Source organism: Lolium rigidum, chromosome 7 (genome assembly GCF_022539505.1).
Source record: "Lolium rigidum isolate FL_2022 chromosome 7, APGP_CSIRO_Lrig_0.1, whole genome shotgun sequence".
In the NCBI taxonomy this organism is placed as follows: domain Eukaryota; kingdom Viridiplantae; phylum Streptophyta; class Magnoliopsida; order Poales; family Poaceae; genus Lolium; species Lolium rigidum.
In genome coordinates, this window is record NC_061514.1 from 43397551 (window position 1) to 43411382 (window position 13832).

Genomic DNA, 13832 nt, shown 5'->3' on the forward strand with positions numbered 1-13832 from the left:
GCAACGGACACAATAAGCACATAAAATAAAATAAAATAGATGAAGTGAAGCTTGATAATCGAAGCCCTTGTCCAGCTCCGCGGTCTGATGAAGAACAAGCGAAACCTGTGAAGGAAGAACGCCACTAAGTAAACATGCCATCGGCAACCTCCGATAAGCCATGACGCAATACAAACTGTTTTGGCCTCCGAAGAAAGCACTGCCTTCTCGCCCCTGATTGAAAGGTGCCGCACATGTCGGGAGGTGGAGTGGCTCACCCTGAGCACACATGTACATCGACAAGCATGCTTCCAAGGGAAAGACTCTGAGCATTACCATCTCACCATGTAGCCACCCACAAACACCGCCGCCTGATACGTCTCCGACGTATCGATAATTTCTTATATTCTATGCCATATTATTGATGATACCTACATGTTTTATGCACACTTTATGTCATATTCGTGCATTTTCTGGAACTAACCTATTAACAAGATGCCGAAGTGCCGATTGTCTGTTTTCTGCTGTTTTTGGTTTAGAAATCCTAGTAACGAAATATTCTCGGAATTGGACGAAATCAAGACCCAGGGGCCTATTTCGCCACGAACCTTCCAGAAGACCGAAGAGCATACGAAGTGGGGCCACGAGGTGGCCAAACCACAAGGCGGCGCGGCCAAGGGGGGCCCGCGCCGCCCTGTGGTGTGGGCCCTCGTCAGCCCCCGACTCTGCCCTTCCGCCTACTTAAAGCCTCCGTCGCGAAACCCCGATGCGAAAAACCACGATACGGAAAACCTTACCGAGACGCCGCCGCCGCCGATCCCATCTCGGGGGATTCCGGAGATCTCCTCCGGCACCCTGCCGGAGAGGGGATTCATCTCCCGGAGGACTCTACACCGCCATGGTCGCCTCCGGAGTGATGAGTGAGTAGTTCACCCCTGGACTATGGGTCCATAGCAGTAGCTAGATGGTTGTCTTCTCCTCATTGTGCTTCATTGTTGGATCTTGTGAGCTGCCTAACATGATCAAGATCATCTATCCGTAATACTCTATGTTGTGTTTGTCGGGATCCGATGGATAGAGAATACCATGTTATGTTAATTATCAAGTTATTGCATATGTGTTGTTTATGATCTTGCATGCTCTCCGTTATTAGTAGAGGCTCTGGCCAAGTTGATGCTAGTAACTCCAAGAGGGAGTATTTATGCTCGATAGTGGGTTCATGCCTGCATTGACACCGGGACAGATGACGAGAAAGTTCTAAGGTTGTGTTGTCGTTGTTGCCACTAGGGATAAAACATTGATGTTATGTCCGAGGATGTAGTTATTGGTTACATTACGCACCATACTTAATGCAATTGTCTGTTGCTTTGCAACTTAATACTGGAAGGGGTTCGGACGATAACCTGAAGGTGGACTTTTTAGGCATAGATGCAGTTGGATGGCGGTCTATGTACTTTGTCGTAATGCCCAGTTAAATCTCACTATACTTATCATGACATGTATGTGCATTGTTATGCCCTCTCTATTTGTCAATTGCCCGACTGTAATTTGTTCACCCAACATGCTTTTATCTTATGGGAGAGACACCTCTAGTGAACTGTGGACCCCGGTCCATTCTTTTAATACTTAAATACAAATCTGCTGCAATACTTGTTTTTACTATTTTCTCTGCAAACAATCATCTTCCACACAATACGGTTAATCCTTTGTTACAGCAAGCCGGTGAGATTGACAATCTCACTGTTTCGTTGGGGCAAAGTACTTTGGTTGTGTTGTGCAGGTTCCACGTTGGCGCCGGAATCCCTGGTGTTACGCCGCACTACATCCCGCCGCCATCAACCTTCAACGTGCTTCTTGGCTCCTCCTGGTTCGATAAACCTTGGTTTCTTTTTGAGGGAAAACTTGCTGCTGTGCGCATCATACGTTCCTCTTGGGGTTGCCAACGAACGTGTGAAATACACGCCATCCAGCATATTTTCTGGCGCCGTTGCCGGGGAGATCAAGACACGCTGCAAGGGGAGTCTCCACTTCCCAACCTCTTTACTTTGTTTTTGTCTTGCTTTATTTTATTTACTACTTTGTTTGCTGCACTAAATCAAAATACAAAAAAATTAGTTGCTAGTTTTACTTTACTTGCTATCTTGTTTTCTATATCAAAAACACACAAAAAATTAGTTACTTGTTTTACTTTACTTAATATCATGCATGTTTTTATTTCACTAGTTAAGCATAATGGAAAACAACAAAAATATGAGAGATCTTTATGAACTTTATCTCTAATTAGGACATGATGTGTTTGAAGAGAGAATTAAAAAACCCATGGAACTTTATATGCATGCTAATGGGAATATTATTACTATGGATGCTTTGAACACCATTGTTGCTAATGCTATGGAAAATTCTAAGCTTGGGGAAGCTGGCTCTGATGAGCATGATATTTTTAGTCCCCCAAGCATTGAGGAGAAAATTTTCTTTCATGATTACAATATGCCTCCTATATATGATGATAGCCACTTTGTTGAATTTGCTCCCACTACAACTAATAAAATTGATTATGCTTACGTGGAGAGTAATAATTTTATGCATGAGACTCATGATAAGAATGCTTTATGTGATAGTTACATTGTTGAGTTTGCTCATGATGCTACTGAAAATTATTATGAGGGAGGAAAATGTGGTTGTAGAAATTTTCATGTTACTAAAATGTCTCTCTATGTGCTGAAATTTTTGAAGCTACACTTGTTTTATCTTCCTATGTTTGTTACTTTGCTCTTCATGAACTTGTTTATTTACAAGATTCCAATGCATAGGAAGCATGTTAGACTTAAATTTGTTTTGAATTTGCTTCTTGATGCTCTCTTTTGCTTCATACTCTATTTTTCATGATTGCATCATTAAAACTGCTGAGCCCATCTTGATGGCTATAAAGAAAGAACTTCTTGGGAGATAACCCATGTGTTATTTTGCTACAGTACTTTGTTTTATATTTGAGTCTTGGAAGTTGTTTACTACTGTAGCAACCTCTCCTTATCTTAGTTTCATGTTTTGTTGTGCCAAGTAAAGTCTTTGATAGTAAAGTAAGTACTAGATTTGGATTACTGCGCAGTTCCAGATTTCTTTGCTGTCACGAATCTGGGTCTACCTCCCTGTAGGTAGCTCAGAAAATTAAGCAAATTTACGTGCATGATCCTCAGATATGTACGCAACTTTCATTCAATTTGAGCATTTTCATTTGAGCAAGTCTGGTGGCCTAATAAAATCTATCTTTACGGACTGTTCTGTTTTGACAGATTCTGCCTTTTATTTCGCATTGCCTCTTTTGCTATGTTGGATGAATTTCTTTGATCCATTAATGTCCAGTAGCTTTATGCAATGTCCAGAAGTGTTAAGAATGATTGTGTCACCTCTGAACATGTGAATTTTTATTGTGCACTAACCCTCTAATGAGTTGTTTCGAGTTTGGTGTGGAGGAAGTTTTCAAGGATCAAGAGAGGAGTATGATGCAATATGATCAAGAAGAGTGAAAGCTCTAAGCTTGGGGATGCCCGGTGGTTCACCCCTGCATATTCTAAGAAGACTCAAGCGTCTAAACTTGGGGATGCCCAAGGCATCCCCTTCTTCATCGACAACATTATCAGGTTCCTCCCCTGAAACTATATTTTTATTCCGTCACATCTTATGCACTTTGCTTGGAGCGTCGGTTTGTTTTTGTTTTTGTTTTTGTTTTGTTTGAATAAAATGGATCCTAGCATTCACTTTATGGGAGAGAGACACGCTCCGCTGTAGCATATGGACAAGTATGTCCTTAGGCTCTACTCATAGTATTCATGGCGAAGTTTCTTCTTCGTTAAATTGTTATATGGTTGGAATTGGAAAATACTACATGTAGTAATTCTAAAATGTCTTGGATAATTTGATACTTGGCAATTGTGGTGCTCATGTTTAAGCTCTTGCATCATATACTTTGCACCCATTAATGAAGAAACACTTAGAGCTTGCTAATTTGGTTTGCATATTTGGTTTCTCTAGAGTCTAGATAACATCTAGTATTGAGTTTTGAACAACAAGGAAGACGGTGTAGAGTCTTATAATGTTTACAATATGTCTTTTATGTGAGTTTTGCTGCACCGTTCATCCTTGTGTTTGTTTCAAATAACCTTGCTAACCTAAACCTTGTATCGAGAGGGAATACTTCTCATGCATCCAAAATACTTGAGCCAACCACTATGCCATTTGTGTCCACCATACCTACCTACTACATGGTATTTATCCGCCATTCCAAAGTAAATTGCTTGAGTGCTACCTTTAAAATTCCATCATTCACCTTTGCAATATATAGCTCATGGGACAAATGGCTTAAAAAATATTGTGGTATTGAATATGTACTTATGCACTTTATCTCTTATTAAGTTGCTTGTTGTGCGATAACCATGTTTTCTTGGGACGCCATCAACTATTCTTTGTTGGATATCATGTGAGTTGCTATGCATGTCCGTCTTTTCTGAAGTAAGAGAGATCTACCACCTTTATGGTTGGAGCATGCATATTGTTAGAGAAGAACATTGGGCCGCTAACTAAAGCCATGATTCATGGTGGAAGTTTCAGTTTTGGACATATATCCTCAATCTCATATGAGAATAATAATTGTTGCCACATGCTTATGCATTAAAGAGGAGTCCATTATCTGTTGTTCATGTTGTCCCGGTATGGATGTCTAAGTTGAGAATAATCAAAAGCGAGAAATCCAAAATGCGAGCTTTCTCCTTAGACCTTTGTACAGGCGGCATGGAGGTACCCCATTGTGACACTTGGTTAAAACATGTGCATTGCAAAGATCCGGTAGTCCAAGCTAATTAGGACAAGGTGCGGGCACTATTAGTATACTATGCATGAGGCGTGCAACTTGTAAGATATAACTTTCATAACTTATATGCTTTATTACTACCGTTGACAAAATTGTTTCATGTTTTCAAAATAAAAGCTCTAGCACAAATATAGCAATCGATGCTTTCCTCTTTGAAGGACCATTCTCTTTACTTTTATGTTGAGTCAGTTCACCTATCTCTCTCCACCTCAAGAAGCAAACACTTGTGTGAAGCTGTGCATTGATTCCTACATACTTGCATATTGCACTTATTATATTACTCTATGTTGACAATTATCCATGAGATATACATGTTACAAGTTGAAAGCAACCGCTGAAACTTAATCTTCCTTTGTGTTGCTTCAATACCTTTACTTTAATTTATTGCTTTATGAGTTAACTCTTATGCAAGACTTATTGATACTTGTCTTGAAGTACTATTCATGAAAAGTCTTTGCTTTATGATTCACTTGTTTACTCATGTCATTACCATTGTTTTGATCGCTGCATCCACTACATATGTTTACAAATAGTATGATCAAGGTTATGATGGCATGTCACTTCAGAAATTATCTTTGTTATCGTTTTACCGCTCGGGACGAGCGAGAACTAAGCTAGGGATGCTTCATACGTCTCAGACGTATCGATAATTTCTTATGTTCTATGCCATATTATTGATGATACCTACATGTTTTATGCACACTTTATGTCATATTCGTGCATTTTACGGAACTAACCTATTAACAAGATGCCGAAGTGCCGAGTTCTTTGTTTTCTGTTGTTTTTGGTTTCAGAAATCCTAGTAACGAAATATTCTCGGAATTGGACGAAATCAAGACCCGGGGCCTATTTCGCCACGAACCTTCCGGAAGACCGAAGAGCATACGAAGTGGGGCCACGAGGTGGCCAAACCACAAGGCGGCGCGGCCAAGGGGGGCCGCGCCGCCACTGTGGTGTGGGCCCCTCGTCGGCCCCCGACTCGCCCTTCCGCCTACTTAAAGCCTCCGTCGCGAAACCCACGATGCGAAAAACCACGATACGGAAAACCTTGCGAGACGCCGCCGCCGCCGATCCCATCTCGGGGGATTACGGAGATCTCCTCCGGCACCCTGCCGGAGAGGGGATTCATCTCCCGGAGGACTCTACACCGCCATGGTCGCCTCCGGAGTGATGAGTGAGTAGTTCACCCCTGGACTATGGGTCCATAGCGGTAGCTAGATGGTTGTCTTCTCCTCATTGTGCTTCATTGTTGGATCTTGTGAGCTGCCTAACATGATCAAGATCATCTATCTGTAATACTCTATGTTGTGTTTGTCGGGATCCGATGGATAGAGAATACCATGTTATGTTAATTATCAAGTTATTGCATATGTGTTGTTTATGATCTTGCATGCTCTCCGTTATTAGTAGAGGCTCTCGCCAAGTTGATGCTAGTAACTCCAAGAGGGAGTATTTATGCTCGATAGTGGGTTCATGCTGCATTGACACACGGGACGAGTGACGAGAAAGTTCTAAGGTTGTGTTGTGTTGTTGCCACTAGGGATAAAACATTGATGCTATGTCAGAGGATGTAGTTATTGATTACATTACGCACCATACTTAATGCAATTGTCTGTTGCTTTGCAACTTAATACTTGGAAGGGGTTCGGACGATAACTCTGAAGGTGGACTTTTTAGGCATAGATGCGGTTGGATGGCGGTCTATGTACTTTGTCGTAATGCCCAATTAAATCTCACTATACTTATCATGACATGTATGTGCATTGTTATGCCCTCTCTATTTGTCAATTGCCGGCTGTAATTTGTTCACCCAACATGCTTTTATCTTATGGGAGAGACACCTCTAGTGAGCTGTGGACCCCGGTCCATTCTTTTAATCTTGAAATACAAATCTGCTTGCAATACTTGTTTTTACTATTTTCTCTGCAAACAATCATCTTCCACACAATACGGTTAATCCTTTGTTACGACAAGCCGGTGAGATTGACAACCTCAGCTGTTTCGTTGGGGCAAAGTACTTTGGTTGTGTTGTGCGGGTTCCACGTTGGCGCCGGAATCCCTGGTGTTGCGCCGCACTACATCCCGCCGCCATCAACCTTCAACGTGCTTCTTGGCTCCTCCTGGTTCAATAAACCTTGGTTTCTTTCTGAGGGAAAACTTGCTGCTGTGCGCATCATACCTTCCTCTTGGGGTTGCCCAACGAACGTGTGAAATACACGCCATCACCGCCGCAACACCACCGCAGCGCATAAGACCTAGGTAGCCACTAGAAGATACCAACGATGATAAATGGCTAGTTCATTATTGATATGTGCACCGCATATACCTTTATATATTATATATATGTGTAATTCTTCATGTTGGTTTGTACTTATGCAATATATATGTAATTCTTAAGGCCATGGATGTGGCCGCAATGCAGTTTTCATGTTTCCGACGAGTTCTTTGGGGTACATCGGTGCTTGTGTAGCATGTGTGGTGATCTTGCATCCTGTTACAAAGTTGATGTTTTTTGTGCCTAGAGTGCCATCAGGTTTGCCAAATGAAAATGCTAACTAACGTCTGGAGACGGGAAATTCGCATGCCTCCTCCTCGAGTCCTTGTATGTGTGAAGTGTTTCCTCCGTGGACCCCCACACAAGAGGTGTCTCTTTCCCGGCCATGGATGCTTCGCGATCCAAGACAAATCCAGGAGGGACCCGAGCCTCCCCGCCTCCGCTCTCTTCCGCCCCTGCATGGACACCCTGAGCGGCGCTCTCCACCCTGAGAGCACAGGGCGACAGCTTGAGGTCGAGGCATTGGTGGCGTCTGCCCCAGGTCTGGCGACTAACTAGAGGGGCTAAGTTGACTATGGTGTGTTTGAGAACGGCCCGAGGTTAGAGGATCTCGGTCATGGAGACGTTGGTCCTCAGTGGACTCGGGGTGGGTTGGATGGTGAGAGGATAGATGGTTGGGATATCTCGGTTAAGCTTGGGGCCGGGGTGCAGAGAGCTCGTGGGCGATCTTGGGGAAGACATGTGGAGAGAGAGAGAGGGGAAGAGAGAGGGAGAGTGAGGGAGAGAGAGAGAGAGACGATGAGGACAAGGCTGCAAAGGGAGGAGGGAAGGAGTGCTGCTTTGACAACAGACCAACGCTGCTGCCATTGGGCATCGGCTATGACGGATGCTTCCAATGGAATCATGTGGTGCTACCAACAACTACGTTTCGTGTTGCGAGCCATCGGGTAATGGTGTTACCACGAGCAGACGACAATGCTTGCACGGGAGGACAGTGATGCTACCATAGTGGAGCCTGGGCTGGTTTTGCTACATATTTGTATGTTCTTTGCTACATTGATGTTTTGAAATGATGCAATACTTCTTTGACCCATTAATTTTTTTTTGGAACGATGCTATAATAGTATAATCTTTTGCTGCAGACGAAAGTTTATTTTGCTTCATAGAAACATTTGCATATTATTTTTTGCTTCATAGAAGCCTTTGATGTGGGAGTTCTGGTACAATAGCATAATTTTTTTGTTCGATCAAAACGCCTTTAGTGTCATGGTAGCATTTGCAGGACTGATAAGGCTAACATAACATGTGTCCGCCTCTGGACCTAGTGGATCGGTGATTTGAACCCCGGGGGATGCATAGCTTCTCCCCTTTGCCGAATATATTTTATTGGATACTTGGCAAATAAGCAACTTTGCCGAGTGTCACATTAAGATATTCTTCAAACAAAAAATGCATGACATACTCACGGTTTGCTAGGTGTTCTGTTTCTAAGGCACTTGGCAACGAAAAACACTTGGCATATTGGCAGTTTGCCAAGTAGTTTTTGCAAACCACAAAGTGCAATTATTTCTATTGTAACCGCCCATGTTGATGGCGAAAGATGGCAATATTGAATTTGCATATATGTTGGAATTAAAGCAAAGTTAAAAAATAGATTATTTTCTTCTGTAACTATCATTTACATTAAAAGATCTTTCATAATAAAATGTACTTGTACCTAAAACTTTTCAGAGATTCAATTTATATTTTGCATGAAGTCATATTTCAAGGGCATGAGGTTAAAAAAAATAGGACAGCTGAATTTTACGTATATCACCAAAGGATCAATAGCAAAATTTAATACGCAAGCTTAAAATGATACATGCTTTATGATAACGTGTCGATTTTTAATGTTTAATGTGCCAAATGGGTGTTTATGTACCTCTCATTTTTTCACACAAAGTAGACCATATTGGATAGATTGGACCTAAAATTTTCAACAAATTTCGATCAATTTCCCAAAAGTAATTAAAATTAAGTATATGATAGATTGGACCTAATAATTGCTAACAATCGTTTTAAGGTCCCCAATTAGGATTTGACGCAATAACATAGAGGGTGAGGAAAGATTCATGCCGTTGTTATGTCACGAGATCATGGGCCCTGGGTATGCACACGAGCCCTATAGGTGAACCACTCAGCAGAGTTGGCCCATCTCAAGGACCCGGAAACTACGTGAAGGCCCGCACACAATATCATATTGGAGTACAAGTCACACCAAGATCTACATGGGGATTTTACGGGATACACCTTGTAACCAACTCCAGGCTGCATCTTGAATATCTTGTTAGAGTTTCAGCCTATCTAAACACATGTAAACCCGCTTGGTGTGTGTGATACATCTAAAATGCATATATGTTCTTTTGTAGTTTATTGTGCCATATTCCATTGGATTTGCATCATATAAGGTGTGTTATAATCATGATTTAGAATTATTTTGGGGATTTTCCTATAATATCCCTTTTATTTGTATTATAACCCTATAGGGAAGAAAACCCCATTTCGTATCATTTTTAACTTTCAGGAACCTTTGCAAACTCAAAAGAACCTGGGAGTTTTTATATTATTTTACGAACAATGAAGTTATGGAGCATTTGGGCCTCAGCTGGAGCCAAGGGAGGGCCAAGATAAGGCCCACCATGCAGCCTGATACACCCGCATGGTGAGGCCCATCTCCCCCCTCATTGCTCCATTGTTGTCCATCTTCGCTTCGATCTCTTCGTCCAGATCTAAACCATCTATAAAAGGGATCCCAATCACCAGCTCGAAGCATCGCGAGCCACAAAATAGAAACATGAAATGGAAACTGTACAAGCGAAGATTGGAGGGGGAACGCTACCGAACGCTGCCGAATCACAAGCCCAACCTCTCAAACAAAATCTCCTTTGTCTCCATGATGAAGAGGGAGAAGTCCACCCTTGGACTATGCGTTTGTGGCAGTGGTTTGATATATCTCTCTTTTGTTCTATCAATATTCTAGAGTCACATGAGATGCCCTCATGATTTTGACCATCTATATGTAACCCCTTTTGGCGGAACTTTGTTTTTTTAGATTGGTATTTGTGATTGCAATGGTTAGTTTGTGATTGATATATGATTAGATGTATATTATCTACCATGTTCTTGAGTACAAGTTTTGATCCTCTAGTATGAAATCGCATGAGAGGTGAAACATGTGAATTAGTTGGGGTAAGATGGTAGTATGGAACTGGATAGTGACTAGAAAGTTTGAGTCCTACTATCGTGTTTACGTTTCCGTTATTGCCTCCACTTGGGATAAATCAATGCATGTGTTACTATCACTAAGTGACTACAGTGGTGATCTCGTATCTTTTGAGGTAGCATATTTGATATTGAACATCATGTCATTGAAGAAAATGCAATATATTTTTAACACAAACTAGATTTACATATACGGCTTTCATTATAACATAGTATATGATGCAAGTATAATGAAATATAACACAATATACTACAAAAGAACATACATGAATTTTTGATACATCGACATCCTCAAGCTTATCCTACTCTCCTGGTCGAGCATGAAGGTGATAACTAAATGTGATTTGTAGTTTGTTGTCAATATATACACAATATAGAATTCGTGATTATTGCAACTCAAAGTATAAAAGGTTCACTTATAAGTAAATGACAGCAAGCAATCATCATATGAAGTAAAAGTGAACATAAATCTCAATCATGCATAAGAATAAAGACATCTAGAATAATAGTGAATGAACAACTACTATGGAATTAAACAAGAGTTGTATGCAAGATATAAATGATCATAAAGAATCTTATGCATTGAGAATTTATCCTACATTTGATCATAGGATAGATCTTTTAATAAACTTTGTTTCTTTGACTCGAGAAATAAGTTGAAAGTAAATCGAAAGTAAGTCGGGATTAAACATGGAAAATACATCTATATTCTAAATCTTTATACTTGAGGGCATGCTTAATGATCACGATTCATCATAGTATCAAGTTCCATTGCCTCTATCATAAGCATATTTTAATTGCGGAAACAAAGTTAAAGTAATCAATCATTTGCATAGTATTTTGTATACACATTCATTTATTTGTTTCATGCCCACATACGATGATAAATGGCTCCACATGCATCCTAGTTTTGACTTCATCGCACTTGCTAGCTACTTGTACAAGATATCATTGATAAAACTCTAGTATACCATGCCCCTTTGTACGAGGAGCCACCCAAGGTGTTTTCGGCAAGGGAAGTTATCCATACTCCAATGACATGGCAATCAACCTTTCAATCATATTTGCAAGATTTGAGGATTTTGAAGACCTTTTTCTTAAAACTCTCACTATGTAAGCATAGATTTTGTGTCACAACGTTATGTTAAAGATATCATATAAACTTTTACATCTACACATTATTCACTTTCCTTCTGCATCATCCGAAAAATAGTAAGAGCCACCTTACAAATGACATGACAATCAAAAAAATTTGAGTTAAAAATGCCCCCCATGAAAGCATGGCTTATGTTAACAACCAAAAAATGTCAACAAAAAAATTAAAATAATATTTCTTACTATGTCAAATTATTATTATTTTTAGTTATGCCTTCAGTTTCATGGTCACCCTGCAACTATTCTTTTATGCAAGACATAGACGAAGACATAAAATATTTGGAATCTACATAAAGTTCCCCATGAGAAATATAGATGTAAGAGCATGAATGCTACATATAGACATATATGGTGGACTCACTGAAATAGCATCAAGGGCTAGCAATAGGGAGAATTTTGACCACTAATAAAAAGCATACAAAAGTGTGCATAGTACTAATCATTTCCTAACATGAAAGTGTTATCACCAGAATTTGACCGAGTCAGAGGTGGGCCGCGATCAAGATGGACTTGAAGAAATATATATAGAAGGAATACGTGAATCGGCCTTTTATACCAAGTTGGGCTTAATTGCCCGTGTATCTGTAACATATTAGATCGCATCTTAGATTAGAAGTTAGAGTTTATCTCGTGCACGGTTTGGTGCACGCCCACATTAGAAAGTCCCTGGACTATAAATATGTATCTAGGGTTTATGGAATAAACAACAACCAACGTTCAACCACAAACAAATCTCGGCGCATCGCCAACCCCTTCGTCTCGAGGGTTTCTACCGGTAAGCATCATGCTGCCTAGATCGCATCTTGCGATCTAGGCAGCCTAAGCCTGCCCCGTTGTTCATGCGTTGCTCGTACTTGAAGCCTTTTTGATGGCGAGCAACGTAGTTATCTTAGACATGTTAGGGTTAGCATTGTTCTTCATATTACATGCTTTCGTAGTGCAACCCTTGCATGTCTAGCCGCCCTTACACCTATCTTAGGTGTAGGGGCGGCACCCCGCTTGATCGTAGTTTAGTAGATCTGATCCGTTACGATTGCTCCTTGTTCTACAAGGATTAGTTTAATATCTACAATAGTTAGGCCTTACAAGGGGTCGGAGGATCCAGCGGCGTGTAGGGTGGCGTTTGCTAGTCCTAGAACGGATGTTCGGGGATCAACCTCGTGTTGGTTTTTAGGCCCTGTCTAGGATCGGCTTACGATCACCGTGCGCGAGCGCGAGGCCCAATCTGAGTAGGATGATCCGATTATGCGGTGAAAACCCTAAATCGTCGTAGATCTTATTAGCTTTACCTTGATCAAGCAGGACCACCATATATTCGGACACCCCGTCCGAATCATGGGTGGATCGGCTCTTTGAGCCGATTCACGGGATAACCCGAGAGCCGATCGAGACTCGTATTTAATGTTTACGTGTGTGCCCTGCGGGAAACTAAGCGAGGCATCATCCACACCTTCCTGACCGGGTATAGGTCAGGTGGCACGCCCTTGTGATAAACATCGGCGCGTGCGACCAGGAGGCTTTGCGGGCCGTCGCTCTGAGGGACTGGGGCCAGCCGCAGCCCTAGTTGTTCCCGGCTCTACCGTGTTGCCCGTCTCTGCCCGCCAGGGGGTTTCTGACGTCAACACATTCTGGCACGCCCAGTGGGACCGCCTTCGACATCCACAACATCGCCATCTACATCCGAGATGGCGGAAGACACTCCGGTCACGTACGCGGATCTGCTCGATGAGCTCAAGAAGAAGCATGACGAGATCAAGGCAACCCTCGAAGCCGAACTCATCGGCTCCTTCCACCGAACCCGCTCCCATGGCGTCGGGTGGAAGGGTTTCACACCTGAAGGCGCGCTCGATGGAGTGGACCTGTCCGCCCGTCAGAAGAACGCACCAGGTCGCTGCGGCAGGAGATCAACTACATGGTGGCTCAATCGCTGCACCGCCACTCTGAGAGCCTGGTGAACACCTTGGAGCGTGTCGCTCTGCGCGTCGTCCAGGAAATCATGAGTCACCGGTACTCCCCGTCGGGACCGGCTCTGGGGACTTTCAAAGGAGAGATGCCGCTCCGGCCCCGGCCGTTCGCATGGGTAGCACCGGAGCTGCCGAACTCATCGGCATACGTCGTCTACAAGGTTGGTGGTGATCCTAGTGACTACCAATTCCTACCGAGCCGCCTAAGGAGATCCCGCACGGATACGCATGCGCATACGTACCGGACCGCAACGCACAGGCACTCTCGAACCGGGCAGCAATAACGGCGGCCTCTGGAACGGCGGGAGGAACGTCGGGAGCCGATCTCGAGAAG